At 38.4% G+C, this 17,129-nt stretch overlaps 1 long non-coding RNA gene across 1 annotated transcript; it reads left to right on the top strand.

Moving 5' to 3' along the window:
• The first annotated feature begins 281 nt into the window (after positions 1 to 281).
• On the top strand, positions 282 to 15,948 carry LOC311067939. The gene is made up of 5 exons (XR_014603306.1): positions 282 to 361; positions 1,883 to 1,922; positions 4,252 to 4,549; positions 11,073 to 11,263; positions 14,396 to 15,948. It is a non-coding gene; the product is annotated as an uncharacterized lncRNA (long non-coding RNA).
• Positions 15,949 to 17,129: the final 1,181 nt, after the last annotated feature.

Genomic DNA, 17,129 nt, shown 5'->3' with positions numbered 1-17,129 from the left:
CTAACCGCAACGTGTCATAAGGGGAGGGCTTAAAATATGCTATATGTTTTTTGGCTTGCAGGTTGAGGCCCACAAGCGTTTAATAAGCGGAATGATAAGAGGGGGGACAACGAGCAGCTCATTCCACTCTCCGTAGGGGAGAAGAGGAGCATCTCAATGGGAAATATTGGTGAAAAGACTGCGTGCAGCCCGATACGGACACGCTGAATGGATGGGGCCACTGCAACGTCACGCGGAGCCGCAGCCATGAAGCGGAGGACCGAAGCGCTAGACAACATTCTGGAGCGCACGCAGCTCGCACGCGCACATATAGGCTATAATTGCTATCCGTCCTGAAGACCATCGATGCTCGTGGATAGGAGTGAGTATACGCTAATATTTACGTTTATATTGTAGATTGCATTCATAAAACGGCAAGAATTCTGTAATCGTGTTTTAAAGGTGAAGCGAGAATTGCCAGGAATAAGTCCCAGAACAGGTTGCGCGTGTAGCGGTCCTAGGGTTTGGCGCGCGAGACACGCTGCTGTTAGAGGTGATCAGGGCGCGTGCATCCTCTTTGGACACTATTAATGAGAAATAGTCAGTTGTAGCTTATCATATCGATAGTCATCGCATTTTCATAAAAATAAGCCAATAGTTGGTTTAAATGTAAGAAATTAGAAATTATAGGCTACGGGTTCTTTCAGAAGACTCAACTCATAAGTATAGCCTATGTAGGCAATATGGAACCCCATTCTCTAATTTGGAAATTATTGGCAGTTAACAAGTCAATATTTTGATAGGGCTTTATTTGTTTTCATTATGCCAATTTGCCAATCTGTAAATGGTAGCGTGAAAGTGATTATTTTAAATGAGAATTTAGAGTTACAGCAGTGTGCTTTATGTCTGAATTAAAAGCTTTCAATGAGAATATTTATCAGTTTTTGATAAACAGTCAGTGCGGAAAAGCTCGTGGTTTATTTTATGAGTTTTTACTGAATCTTCTTTTTATCTTTAAGCCACAGAATAAAACGAGAATAACAGAAATATTTCTGGGTCATTCAAACCACATGATGGGAAGAGCGTTTATTTACAGAACAATTATCAATAGAAAATATACTCAAGAATTGTTTCTAAAAGCTTGGCACGAATGATTGTAATTTGTTTGGTGTTTATGAGATGGAGGCCTGTGCGCATGACGTGTTTAATCCTTGAGTTCAGATTAATCACAAGGCCAATATCTGCTCTCCACGTGCCTCTTTCATGCGCGTTTTATTCATACCCATGAACACTAAGGCACGTTATAATTTATTAAAAATTCTAATTTTATAGGTTTATAAAATATTAGACATAATAGAGACATGCATGTAGGTAGGCTATGTAGGCTGCATGCCCCCACCCCACAACATTACTAAATATTATTTAACAATCAGATTGTGGCAACTGACCGAAGGATGACCAACGTCACTCATGATTGAATTGAACCCTTATGGATTGTGCGACCGTTGTGACATCTCATCGTTTCTCTTGCGTTTATATAGCATGTTCATTAATGCAGTAAGATGGCAGGAGTCTTAAGTAGCCTACACGTGGAGGACATTATGAATTTTGTGATAGTCTACTTTAAAAGTTATTGTTGGGTTTTAGCCTATCTGTGTCGTTTAAAAATCACAATCGCGGACGTTAAGGTGTGGTCTACCCAACACTATCTCACGACCAATTCTCACATACATCTGTCATTCGACTATAGGCAAGCTATATTACCCCAAACATTCTATACACAACGAGAAAGTCATGTTCACAACATTTAGCACTCGGGAATGTCTATTTATAAAGACAGGGGAAAAAATCAGACTTAAGTTTTCTCACGTTGTTCTCTCTTTGCTTTTTTTCCCCCCCATAGGACGCCAATTGAGATTTTGCACGAGGGGCACTATACACAGGTAGCTACAACTATAAAAATATTCTCATTTTAATAGGCCTATTTTTACTATTGTATGGGCTATACACACTACACACACACACACACACACACAATCAGATCAATTAATTAATTTAGGCTATAGTGTGTGAGAGAGCATTGTATTGCGATTGAAAGAAGACAACACCAAAACCGTTGGCTATTATACATGTTTCATTTTAGCAACAGAATATTTAGATTTTTAGTTTTTTATTTTAATCTCATAGTTAAACTAGTGCGTCATCGATATGAATAGGTGAAAAATAAAGCCATGGAAATAACAACGACCAGCTTACTGACAAGACGCTTATCATTTCATATCATTTAAAGCAATTTCCTCAATAAATGTAGCCTATATGACAAGAATATTTAGTGTAACGTACAAACATTATAATTGAGAAATTTCGTCAAAAACCACTTAGTAGGCCTACCTATGTAGCCTAGGACTATGGCATTTTCCACAACACGAATAGCTCACGTTTCCGTTTCTTATTCGTATTTAATGAGTTATAATTCACGTTTATATGGTTTTCAGTAAATGGTCGCATAATCTGGTAGCCTAATAAAAATTATTGCATTCTCCATGTTGCATTTGCACGACTTTCACGCAAGGACAATCCTTACAATACATTTAAAATAAAACATAGCCTGTATAAAGACGCAAATGGACACAGAGAAACAAGCACGCAATTTAGGGTAACATTTATGATGTCACCTCTGCAGTTGCTTACATTATAATTACTCTTGTTATCAACAATTTAATGCAAGATACGTCGATAATTTTGGGACCAAGACATTAACGAAAAACTTTGGGAATAGGGAATTATAAACCTATAATTATTTATATTATATAGGCCTAATGATATTTGGAATTATGCATATATTTTGGATCAGTTTGATTCGAATGATTAAGATTAAACAGAGCACAAAATAAGTCATTTTTATAGCCTATAATCACTTCACTGAGTCACACAAATGCTACTAATTGGTGTTAGATAGGTTAGATTTTAGGTTAGATTTTAATAGGCCTATCACTTTATTAAGCTAGTTACTAATCTGTCCAGTATAGTTAATCATTATATCTTTTAGTTCATTATTGGCACCAACTGATATTTTCTCAGCACAAGAAACAGAAAACCTGAGACTTGAAGCGAAATGGGATGTGAATACAAGCATTGTGATTATCTCACCACCACTATTACATTAACAATAAAAACAAAAACAGTAATAACAACAACAATTCTTATTATTATTGTCTTTAATTACTGGGATGCTGGTGGTGAGATAATCAATTATTAACCTATTATCATTATATTGAAAGCATTTATTTTCCTTTGGCTCAGAACATGCATGTGTCTGTCTACCTGTGTATCACATAAGCATGTTTGTGTGTGCTAACTGCTCATTTACAGGGAAGCTTTTAGCATTCTAATTTACAGCCAAAAGGCTTGATGGTTGAGGACATTTTGTCCTGTTAACAATGTGCTGGTGCAGTTAGTAAAATAATTAGATGATGAGCTGTGTGTAGAGTAAATAAAAGTGTTTGAACTCGCCCCTGTGTCGCCATTTTCACTAGGCTTGAAAGGCTGTAATAAGTAATGACACTCTCTCCCTCTCCCTCTCTCTCCTCTTTGATTGCAACACCTCTGAGAGTGTATGGGGAGGGGCTCCTCTCACACAAAGGCTTTTAATTGGACCAGCTCCTCTTTTATTTGCATAAAATCAGATTGACTGTGAGTCCTGAGAAAGAGAGAGAGAGAGGCTGAGAGAGAAAGACCTCATGATTCTGCCACTTAGCGCTGAAAGACAGGTTTTTGAAACACAAACAACAGCAACTTGAGGGTAAATTTGCGGAAAACTAAAACAACCAGTGTTACTATTCTTTTTACTTTTTTTTCTCCGTCTGCACAGTCAGGGTCTTTTTTCCCATTTAAAAATAAATCCCAGCCTTTGCGGGATGCGTTTGAAGCCATCTCTCACCCAGGGAGAATGATCAGCCTGCAATGTAAGACAGAGACAACAAGCAGTGAATGAACCCCTTGCATTTCTAAAAACCAGTTCAGACTGGTTCAACAGACTGGTGAAATCATAGCCAAGTTTATTCTAGCAGGTTTTAACCAGTCAACTTTAAAAGGAGATGTTTGACAAATAACTAGCTCTAAAAGCAACAAGTCATCCTTGCACAGTCATGATCATTAACGAATGACTTGCGTTAAACACATCAGGTTTAATTAAAGCTAGCATTGAACTAAATACAGTTGACTTCAATCACATCCTAATTAGAAAGTTAATAAAAGATCTTCTCTTTTCAGGTCCCAGTTCAACCCCAGCTGGGTTTTTCATATGGTGGAAGAGGACGGGTGGCCGGAGGGGTTGGCTGTTATCTTTGGTTATCTAGCTGTATGAGTGTTATTCATTCTTCATAAAGCTAGATAACCGAAAGTAACAAGAATCCCATTACACACCTGAAAGGCATCACCCCACCATGAGATCTGTACTCTGTCCCTCTCCTCTTTTCCTTCCTATGTCTCCCCCTCTCTCCTCCTCAATCTCTGCATCTTATTGCAAGAGCAAGCCACAAAATGGCCTCCATCACTGCTGATAGAGAAGGTAAGCAGCATTTTTTGTTACAGTTATTTTTTTGTTCAAAAAACAAGCAGCGACTGTACCCTATTCTCATATTAAGTAGTATGCAGCATCATCTTTCCTCTTAATGCCCAACTATTCTCATTACCCTCCTTATAATGGATGTAAAAATAGTGTTTCCACTCTGGGATAGGGCTAATACAATTGTAAAAGCTATCCATTGTTTTTAAGAAGCCTGTTATGGAGTTTGTTCATATTTGTCATACTTATTTGCATGAAAAGGTGAGCAAACAATTCATAAGAGCAGGTGTGAAATTTGAAATTTGAAAAAACTGCAGTGTTTTTTGATGTAAAATGCATTACTCAAGGACTAGATCTGACTAGCATTACACAAATAAATGGGATATTTGATTCATAGCTACACAGAAAGGAGGAAAAAATACAGAAGAACAGGAAAAATACACATTCACACCAATAGGCGACAACTTTCATTACAAATAGAAGCACAGAAGGAATGTAATTCTGAACAAATACCAGCAGGATTCCACTGATTAAATGTATTTTTTTTTTTTTTTTTTTTTAGAATGATAATGTGAAACAGGATGTTTACCAATATACAAAAACTATGGATTTGTATGGATAGAACATGGTTTACGTGAATATGCAGAGCAGCAGTATGTTGGTAAAACATGATCACGTTTAATCTGTAAATTGCTAGTCTAGAGCACAGAGCAGCAGGCCGAGGCTTAACATAAGGCCACATGATGTTCACCCACGGGTGCCTGTACTAACACCCATTCCGGTGCTTTCTGAAGTATTAGTCTGCAGCAAACGCACAAAGCTCATTCACTCGTTACCTTTGTTTAACAAGGTCGGTGAGTTGAGACCCCATTGTCTTTTTCAATACCAAACCGGACTCGCTCAATTCAACTCCTGCGTTTGAATAATTAACGGGCTAAAGCTTTCCCACGCAAATCTGGCTGCTATTCTAAGCTTTGGATGCATTCGGACCTTGAGCCAGCACTGGAAACAAACGTTGATTGTCTGAACTTGAATTTTGTGCTGAGAGGTTCTTGATTGGATGTGACAGTGTTATAAATGGTGCTGGGATAGAGCCAGCGCCGGCATGGACATTCTCTAAGTAGCAAAGCTTGTTGGGATGGTCCTGAATACAGGTCTGTGGGTTCGGCAGCTGAACCTTAACAGATTTTGTTGGCAAAACCCATTGAGAAGCCTGGTATTGACAATTCCCCTTCATTAGGCTTGTGATCAATAGGTGGACATCAGCCACCAGATCATTGTATGTTATAGCCTAGTCATTTAATTTCTCATTTGGAATTAATAGATCACTGAGGCTGCAAAAGTCTGATTTAGCAATGCTATTTAGTAATAGGTACATTTTAGATGCTGTAAATGACAGGGAATCTATCTGGTGAGGCGCTGTCATTCTGTCTGTGTTGTAGCCACAGACGCTGCTGCATTGCAGGTGCAGGGATTAAACTGTTCATCTTTGAGAGCAAAAGACAAATAGAGTCCAAACGCACTGAGAACAGATAAGTGAGTTTGAGCCAAATTGATCAAGTGGGTACTACAAGCGGTTATTAATAGTATTGGGTAGATTGTGTCCTCCAATGACAAAATATTTCAAACCAGTTTCTACTAAGCAAACTGAGTTTATTGAAACCACTGACAAAAGCTGCCATTCGCATACGATTGTCGCATTTCGCAATTCCACGAATTCCACATACGCATATGGCCAGAACTTTACGAAGCTCCTACACTGTAAAAAAATATTGTTGGTTTAACTTAAAAAAACCTAGTTGACTTAATTTTTAAATTCATTGAAAAAATTAGTTGACACAATGAAGGAGATTGGTTTAATCTTAAAAACACAAAATGTGATGTTATCTGAAGCACATCAATTATCTAAGTTGATTTGATAAAAGAAAAAAAAATGTTGTGATAATAAATTATGTAAATAATATTAGTTTCCCAGCAATAACATGTGACAAACTCTTAATTTGATGTGTCCTTCACAGTATTAATATCTTTATTGTCAAAAATACCTAAACAGCAATTCATAACGCACTTACCAGTATGCAGCAAATCTGATCATTGTCTTGATTTGCATCACTCCATCATTATCCATTTCTCTTGTTGCATCCTTTACACCAATCTAGCAGTGAACTGTCCATTTTGAAAACTATAAATGACGTTCAATTATGAAATGTCCTTAAAAGTGGTATAAAAGAAAGATCTAAAAGTACATATTTCAGGTGTATGTTAATAATATTGATGTGATTCTTCTTGGCAACTTACCTGAATGGTTAAAGCATACCTTGACTATTTAGCATAAAGGTAGAAGTTAGCATTTAGGTTGGATACGTCACGGCCTGTGAGGAATAAAGATGGGCAGTCTAATCAAACTTTCTGGAGAGAAGGGAACAGAGGAACAGGAAGGAAAAGCACGAATGGCAGTTTTCTTGTACTTAGCATTTCGGACTTCAAGTGTCAACTAGAAAAACAGGCATTGTGCCCTTATTATTACCACCCTCCTCCTCTCTCCCGTCAACTGTACGGTCAATAGAGCCAGGCCACTTGTCACAGAGACAATGGATTCCTTTACCAACCTTTTGACAGCGTCCCAGTCACATCAGCCAGGCCGCTTTTGGTGAGCGCCGCTCTGATTCCTGCCCCCGGCAATGCTTCTCTTTCTTTGGACGGAACTCACCAACCGAGCCCCAAAATGGCTGCACTGTTGGAGAGGAAACTGAGGAATAGACACCGTTCTCTCTGACCCCCTCCCGCCCTGACGTCGCCCCAAAGAACTGTGAATTCCCTTTAGGCTGTTAGAGAAGTCAATGGGCCCACACACACAAAGGGGATTAAACACTCAGCAGTAACAGGTGTAGCCAAACGTTGTCCTGACTACATGAAAGGCTGATTCATCACACTCGCTGTATGGCGACAAGAAGACCACACCGTTCTCGTTTAGACATTTAAATGTAGTCTAAAGGAATGAATGGGTAATTGCACAATGGGTTTGTGTTTAGACTGTGTCTGAAAATAGCTGAATTTGAACATGGCAATAATATTGAATGCTGCCATATGAATTATTTACACTCATAGTTTTAAGAAATGTTATTGGAGGAGCAGTAAAAGAAAACAAATATTTAGATGTTGTAAAATCATACACCTGCTTGATTGTCCAAGTTTAATGGGCCATTCTTTTAAAAGCTTGGCATGGCGAACTAGTACTCGCTCTGGTGAAATGACTTTTTTTCCCCCCACTGAAGCATCATTTGGATGGCTTTTCACATGTTGTCCACTCTCTGCCACATTGTCCTGTGCTCTCTTCAACACACCTACATGCACACAGTCCTATTGTTACCTCAGCTGTTAATGTCAGACGCCTGACAATGGTTCCTATTTTCAGTATTTGCATAAGGCACTTTTCCAGCAAGCGTTTGGAGTGGTCTTGAAAGAGGGTCCACTTTATCCAGCCACAGCTAAAAAAATGTCAAGTGCCAATTAGAGAAGGTTTGCTGCCTTTCAGCAGGACCCCACCCCTCCAATCCCACTCTTTATTTACCCCTCAGCCAACTCTCTCACACTCCGGCCCAGGGACGGACTGACAATCTGTGCGTTCTGGAAAAGTCCAGAACGGCCGTCCAACCGAGGGCCGTCGGCAAAAAAAATAAAAATAAAAAATCTAATAAAGCAATATGAACAGCCAACAGCAGGGGCACTAATACGATCACTTAATTATAGGCTATATGTGTAAAAAAAAAACTGAGGAAGAAGAGTCGGCCTACTAGCAACTAACAGAAAGTTAGTTTTATAAGGCTGCACTTTTAAATTTGCTTACATTATATTTTAATAGTTAAGTTATAGTATCGGTCTCCAACCTGGTGCCTGTGAGTTGCCCGCTAAACACATTCTATAAATAGCCCCAATAGCGATCCACTGTACATCGGGGTTCCAGACTTCGAATAAATGGTATCATTTTGCGACCTTTTCAACTGAAGGGTTAGACCGTTTCAATTTGAACTTTTGCCTCTACAAAATTACCCAACTCTCTTTGATTATACGCTGTCATTTGCGTTGCATATGAGAAACATCAAATGGCAAAACTTGAAAAAAAAAAAAAAAAAAAAAAGCGGAACAAAACTCTCTGATCTGAGCAGCGCAGAGCATTATCAGCTCGGCCAAATAACAGCGATCGCGGCCAAAGCAGATCTCGATCAAGCGAACATTATTACACAGAGCTGCGCGATCCACTGAGAAGCAGTTCAATTCAGCGCAGAATTATCTATCTCTATTATAAACCCACAGATGACTATGTGATTTAAGCTTGTTAAAAGATGAAACAGCGCTGATATTCTCAACACATTGACGCAAAAAAAAACAGAAGAAACATTGTTCCAAGAACAAACCAGTTAGAAGACATTTCACTCCACAACTTATGAATTAACTTTAGTAAAACAAACTTTTTTTGGCAGAAATGTGCCTGTATATATTCATATTAACAATGCTGTTATATTAATATAGGCTAGTCATGTATAAATGTATTAAATGTAAGTAGTAGCCTAGTGTTTTTGTTTGTTATGGCAGTTATGGCAGTTCATTTATTTATTTATTTTTGCATTTATATTTATACTAAATATTTGGGCTACTGTTTTTGATAACACATACAATAGGTTTATAGAAAAATAGATGGATTTTTTTTTTATTATTATTTATTTTTTTAACGCTTGTAAGTCTGAACCAGAATATCAAGATATTTTATTATTTTGCATATGATGGTGAAAAGTAAAAAAGCACCACCATGTTATATGTATAATAAATATTGGAGTATAACAAATAAAAATCCCTTCTAGATTATTTTATCCCTTGAGGTAGCCCTCGCACACAAAAAGGTTGGAGACCCCTCACCCCTGGTGGTATATAGTAACTATATGTTTCATAATTACAAGTTTGTGTAATTTGGGGTTTCTGTAGCCAGTGACATTTCATTATTTGTAGCCTATTTTATGGCATTGTACATTTTTGTTTTTATTTGAAGGCTGAGGCTTCATTAATAAACACAACCCCAATTATCATCATTGGTTTTGAGATGTTACTTGCTGTGAATAGCTTGTCTGATAGGCTACAGTATTGTGGCATAGTATCAGGACATGTGTCTGTCGCGCACGGCTAGGGGCGAATGGCCGGATGATGGGCCTATTTAGGAGAAAGTCCAGGGCTGTTTTTTATCCCCAGTCCGTCCCTGCTCCGGCCTGGCTAACGGCACCTGAAAACAAAGACCACTTCTACCTCAGCTACCTCAGAGAAATGAAAGAAACTACCTAAGAAAAGACTAGCCCGCCACACTGCGACGTTTCCCCATGTGGGACCATCCATCAGATAATAAAGACTCCCTGAGCTTCTGAGATGATTAACAGGGATTCATAGTCCATCCCTCTGCAGATCTGCCTCAGTATGAACCTGTCAGATTGGGTTTTATAGCTGGTACTTGTAATAGGAATGCTGGTACTTTCTGGTCAGTGTCTGGTAATTTTGCCTTATCTGGCAGCTGTGGCAAAACATTTTAATAAAACTGTATATAAATTATAAAAACATATCAAACAAATTATATATATATATATATATATATATATATATATATATATATATATATATATATATATATACATACACACAACAATTATTCATATAAAATAATACAATAATATTTATTATAATATATATTATAGCCATTTTTTCAATTGTATAAAATTCAATATAAAAATGTAAAACTTAGATAAAATATTATATATTTTATACATTTTAATAAAAAAATAAAAAAAAATGGCTGGTAAAATTCTGTCTTCGTCTGGTGGGCAAGAAATTTAATTTCCCACCCCTGACTAGGTTATTTTATCAAGGCATGTACGATGAGCTTGTGTTTCATCCTCCAGCCCAATGAGTGTTTCACTGCTGACTAGAACATTCCCTGTGGTGTATATGACTTCCATTTCCATTATACTTTCAGAGCTCCTACAGCAGGTGGTCAACATGCATACTTATAGAGCAACTTTTAACGTTTAATTTAGCGATATGACACGGATCAGTAGCTATAGATATAGTGAAGACTGCATTTTAATACTCAAATGTTTTGTGCGCACACTAAATCACCACGAAGAAAGAGTGTGTTATAATCTTAAACGGCAATTTTTGTGCTCTCTGGGACACCCTTGTTCCTCCACACGGCGTTTAGTTCTGTTAGCCGCCTCCTGCCACCCAAAGGATTTATCCTTCACTCTGTCTCTTTCATTCAATATCTCTGTGTAGATTTTTTTCCCAGCCTTGATTCTCAGATGGTTGGGTCTGATTTGCATGCATTTGCATAATGAAAGTCATTTGCATGCTCAAGGCAGACTTTACCATGAGAACAGACATGAAAAGGTGTGCGTGTGCGTGCGCATGCCCGATCGTGCTTATGTCCTCACATGCTGATGCATTTATACCCTTCTTCCTTCATCTTTCCATTTTCATTCTCGTACAGACCAGCCATCCTTGATGCCAGGGAATGGAAAGAGTGAAGAAGGTCGGTTGTGAGGCTGTCGTCCTGATGGTGTTGCTGCTCCCCTCCCCTTCGCTACTCGCTTGCCCCCTTCCTCCTGTCACGAGATGCAGTTTGCACAAAGCCACCATCTTAGAACATGCGGGCATTAAATGGAAGTGGAAAATAAGCAGGTATGACCCACCATCACTCTCCTGCGTCTCACACCCTCCTCTCTCTCCTCTTCTATTTTACACACGCTGTCCCCTCTCTCTCCCCCTGCTCGAAGGCACTGTTCATTACAGCAGATGTGTTTGTTAATTGTGAATATCACACGTCCTGGTTGTGATAGGCGCTGAAGGGGGTGGGGAGATGTTTTGTAGTCGTTTGCATTAAATCATTCCCCGGCACAATGGCTGAAGCAGAGCTGCATCTGCGGGCATCAACGTTGAATAGATCGCCATCAGGGATTCTGCTGGCCCGTCGCCGTACCATGCCAGCCACGGAGATGGCGTGCTGCCATTATTGAGAAGAACAGCAAGCCTTCTCTCCAGCTTTCAGCCATAGTCGTCATGATATTAGCTTTCCCATGAGAGAGGAGCTTGAATGAGCAAAATGGATCGCCGTTGTTAGTTTTACATAACTATAGAAACCATTAGCTAACACCTTGGATTATTCAGCATATATTTAAAGACAAACTAATAGCAAAAACATGCTAAGAGAGAGCAAAGTCGGAGAAGTAGAAGGAGGGTGTGCGAGATAGAGGTCTCAATAAGGACGGGCTCTCTTTTGTACATCTTGGTTTCTAAGAGTCGCGGGCCAGACAAGTCCAGTATTGTTCTCTGTGGCGAGCTTGCTGTGGAGCACTGTTATTAAGGCCAGGAAGCTATAAGTTTAAAAACCGCTTAACCAAAACACCAATTAGAGCCGGCTGTGCCTGATTAAGTGAGGTAGCTAAGTAAACAATACAGACCATTGTCCTTCATTCTCTCAGAGGGCCGCCTTTGTTCGGTCCCATCACTGAAAGGCCAGACAAAAGCCAGAGCTAGGAGATACAGTGGAGGACTAGTGTGTTAATAGCGATGTTCAGAGCTCAGTCTCTCTGTTTAAGAGAAGGTGAAGGTGTCTGCTAGCTGTATACACTTACAGAAAAGTACTGTGCCATGTGGGACTGTGATGGTGTTTCATGGCAACACTATGGTACCATGGTATTTACTTGGTACCTCCATGATATGACATCATGATAGTACCATGACACATGTCCAAAAACACATTTTTTGTAGCTTTTTTGTTGTAAAAACTATTTTTTACAGTCCCTTTTTAGGTCTCCATCAGAAACCAAATATTGCCAAATATGAACTACTGTTCAAAAGTTTGGGGCAGTAAGATTTTTTTAAATATTTTTTGAAAGAAGTGTCTTATGCTCACCAAGGCTGCATTTATTTGATTAAAAATACAGTAAAAACAGTAATATTATGAAATATTATTACAATTTAAAATAACTTTCTTTTTTTTGCTATTTGAATATATTTAAAAATGTAATTTATTCCTGTGATGGCAAGGAGACTCCAGTCTTCAGAAATCATTCTATTATGCTGATTTGCTGCTCGAGAAACATTTCTTATCACATCAAGTTGTGCTGCGTAATATTTTTGTGGAAACTGTGATACATTTTTTGGGGGAATTCTTTGCTCAATGCAGTTCAAAAGAACAGCATATATTTGAAATAGAAAGCGTTTGTAACATTATAAATATCTTTACTGTCACCTTTTTATTAATTCAAAACATTCTTATGGAATAAAAGTACCAATTTCTTTTTAAAGATTCTTTCTGACCCCAAACTTTTTAACGGTAGTGTACATCTAGTGCAACCACTAGAAATGAATGTTAATGTGAGCAAATCAAACTTGCAGAACAGCTACACAAAGAGTTTTCCCACAACAAACTACAAATGTAGTCCAAAAACTACCATCTAGCAAAATGACAGCAGCAGCAATGAAACAATAATATCCTCTTTTCCACTTTTATCACATTAAATATATCATTTAATTTTTTTAATTCCAAAACAAAGATTTTATTGTTCACGAGTGACAAAACTCTTTATGCCGGTAGCAGAGAATTAAAGGATTGCAGTCACACTGGGTCTACAATCATGTCATTGTTTTTAGTAATCTAAGTGCACCGTAGTAAACAGGTGGCGAACAGGGAGAAGAGCGGCTGAGAGGGACGGCACAGTAAATTATGCACAGTAAAAACAAAGCCAAAGCACATCAGATAAAAAAAAAAGGAGCGAAGAATCTGCGGCAGCTTGCGTCTGGGAGCGTGCGAGGTGGCTGGGGTTTGGGCAAAGGGGCAGACATTCTCCCGTCTGCACACACACATACACACAAGGCTCCCCTTTTCTGAGCAGCTGCTCTCGCCTCTTCACGCAGGCACCAGCCTTGGGAACCACCACGACGAGGCTCCCCCAAAAAATGGGCACCGGGGCCCCCCAAAGTCTGAGTCTGTCTGCCTCCCCCCGCCCTCCGTCTCTCCCTCCCCCTCCTGACGATGATGCTGGGTGCCTGGGAAGGACTCAGAGTTCATGGTCAGACTGCCTATTGAGCTGACAGGCTGACTGTTTGCTCAATTCACTCTTCTATTCAGTCGGGACAGGAGGAGGGAGACAGAGACACAGTAACACTCCTATGAGCATTCATTTAGGGAAGACAACCGGAGGGAGAGAGGGAAATAACGAAAGAAAGAATGAAAGCCAAGGCGCTTTTTTTTTTGCGAAACATTTGGCTTAAAGATACCAACCTGACCGTCATGCCAAAACTTCCACTCACACTTATAAAATTTTCCGAACAAACAAAGATAGATTCATTGCCACCTCATAAATACAGAAAAAAAGCGAGAGTTTGATCAGCTCTTGCCTCCTTGCATTCTTAATCACCTGCACACCTCGAGTTGCTTGTCTGAACCGCGTGGAGCGACTAAACTCTGGAGTTCTCCGGGCTTAGGTTGTGTCACATGCCTCCTCTTTGCTTCTGTTCCACGTCGTACCAAGAGCAGAGGCACCGTCAACTTCGGCCTCAATCTCTCAACCTGGCACTCGCTGAGTCACAGCCGTCTGAGGAGTTTGCTTGCTGCTAATTTCTTAATGAACCCTACAAAACAGAAAAAAAACACCTTAAAGAACACCTTAAAGTACAAAAACAGTCCTAAAGAGATAAACCGACAGTTTTCAGTAATCAAATGTATATTCTGATTTGAATTGAAATGGTTCAATTATCAAAAATATTATTTCACTTAACACGTTTCCTGTTTCTTTTGTGTCTTTTCAGGTTTTTGGAGTCAAGTCGAACAACGTGAAATCCATTAAATGGAGGAACGTTCATACAGACGGCTGAAGGAGTGAAACGGGTTACTTTACTATGCATGTGCCCCAACATAAGATAACAGCACTTTATTTGTTCTATATGGATTCAAACTTGGCATTTGTGAAGCAGTTTTAGAGCCTACTGTCCCAATGGCCATATGTTGCGAGCCAAGTATGTGTATGTGTGTGTGTGTGTTCAAAAATATGTGAGAAACTCTTAAGTCTTTCTTTGTACGGGTCAGGGTCAAAGTACTTAACGAATTGTGTATTTGTACAAACACACTAGTTTGGAATTCTCCAAGAATTTTTTTATTTTTATTAGGGTAGTTCTAATTTAATGAGGATTTTGTAGAAAATGTCATTTTTAAATGCCAACCATTTTGGTACTTTTTGATAAAAAGAATTTAAGAGATAAAAATGTGTGAAAGATTAGGTTTAGCCTATAGATCTTAAAAAAATATTTTAACAGTTTAACAAGGCTGTCTTGCTACAATCTTTAGCATAATGCACTTTATAAAACACAAACTGATTTTTTTTTTTAGTTCAATAGTTTTCAATATTAAAGGACAATGTAGTGGGCCTGTGTATATTCCCTAATGTATTTCTCCAACAACTGATTACTAACTGATATCTAACATGAATTATTAGAAATAACGAGTGAGGCTCTGTAGATTCTGCATGTATGAGTGTGAGACCCACGGCAGCAGTGAACGATACTGCACTCTGATTGGACAGCTCAGTGTGTTGTACGCCACACACTTGTTGGACAGAGAGCTGTTGTCTTTAATTTCTATGCAATTGCGTTGGGCTTGCAATCACCTGGAAGAGAAGGCAGATCAGAGCAGCTATTTATGACAGCAGGTTAAGGTGAGAGGAATTTTTAGCTGAATAAATATGAATATTTCACTCCTCCAACTCCAACTGTGAAGTCACTGACCACTAAAAGCATCTTCAACTAGCTTTTGTGTTTTTTATTTTTGTTTCTTTCAGCACTCAAAATAGAAACAATTTTAAGGGGTATCCAATGCTCTCTAAATGTCTCTCTTTATTTTGTTACAATCAATCATAGCTGAAGAGAAAGTTCAGTATTGAATATGCAAATGTTTTAAGAATTATTTACAATTTGAAGAGAATTGTGCAATCTATTTTGTAATTATTTTTCTTTCTTTTTTTGACAATTTGACAAATCAAGTAATGTGTGAAGACAATGGATTGATGAAATGGGGCCTTTTACTATGCAATTTTTTTACTTCTATACTTTCCTGTGATTATCTAGAGTTATGATTTTCAGCTAGAGTACTGTAATGATAATGATAACAATTGAAAGAATATTTTCTTTTAATTTTGTAATGATTTAGTTGAATTATTTTCCCTACTGTATGTTTTTGTTTAATGTTGCAGTTAAACGCAAATGTGTGAGATATTTTTGTTCACCATGACATATTTTCTGTATTGCCACATGTGCCTTTTAACAATGTCCTGTTATGGATATCAATAAAAGTTTACTTTTAAAACAAATTTGTGCTGTTGTCGCTAAGATTTTGGGACTGCTAAGTGAGAACAAATCTAAAATGTATCTGATTAAATTCTAGAATCCTGAAGGCACCATAAACTGAATCAAAGATGGTGGAAGCAGGTATAAGTCTAGCGGAACGATTTTGGATTTGTTAAGGGGTTATTCAACTAGCAGTGAACCCGATCCAGTCTTGCATCCAGTATTCAGCATTACAATCCAACAACATTTTTTGGCCGCTCAGCGCAGCTTACAATCTGTGTGGCTGTGTGCCAGGAGACAAGGTGCATTAGTGTACTGTAGGCCATAATGCTGCTGATTGGTGGAACCCTGAGACTGTGCCTGAATTTTAACCAGTCAATTAAACAACCAAAAACTAAGATTATTCATTTTCTAGGGCTGTCAACAAGTTTCTAGACTGATATATTACAGCAGTGGCCTCATACGGATAATTGTTGGACTTTTAGAAAAGGATTTTTGTTATGAAGAGTACCAAATATTACAAAATTTCAGTAAAAGGAACAACCACATTCAATAGCATAACTTAAAGAAGTGAAAGAGACAGCACGCCGCAAATGGTGGTCGCTGTGTCCTCTGGGCTGCACAGAACAGAACAGACAGTCTGATACACCCACTTACCAAAACATCTTCTTACACAACACTGCTGTCATTTCAATGTAAACCATGGAAGTAACTGAAAGACAGAGAGTCTAAGAGTGATTTTCTATTCTGCCCAGTCATTCTATGACTAAACTGTCAGCAGTTTGTTAATTAACTGGCTTCAGACAGGCTTAAAGGGACCATAACTTCATATATATTATATATGCATTTTTAAAAGGTACACATTATCAAAATTAACCAAATGAAACAAAACATAATCAATCCTTCTTCTAAAACGTGTTTTTGTTCTACACTAATTCACTATGGTAAGTCTGTTTGCATACACATGTCACTCGCCTGTGCGTGTCTCGTCATATCAGTAAATAGAGAAAAGTTGCTAAGGACTACTAAGGACATGTATGGTGTTGGAGTGGTGAGAAAGGTTGACATGATGAGGCACGCTAAATCTGTAACCTCTGGGGAATCACTAATTTTACAAAAAACAAAGGAGCGTCCACTGGAAAAATAGAACATGACAGAGCTTGTAATAACGCAAGAATAAACATTGGCTTGGTTTTTTGGAGAG

Source organism: Abramis brama (assembly GCF_963993115.1).
Source record: "Abramis brama genome assembly, chromosome: 17".
NCBI lineage: Eukaryota > Metazoa > Chordata > Actinopteri > Cypriniformes > Leuciscidae > Abramis > Abramis brama.
This window is presented reverse-complemented; position numbering and strand designations above follow the sequence as displayed.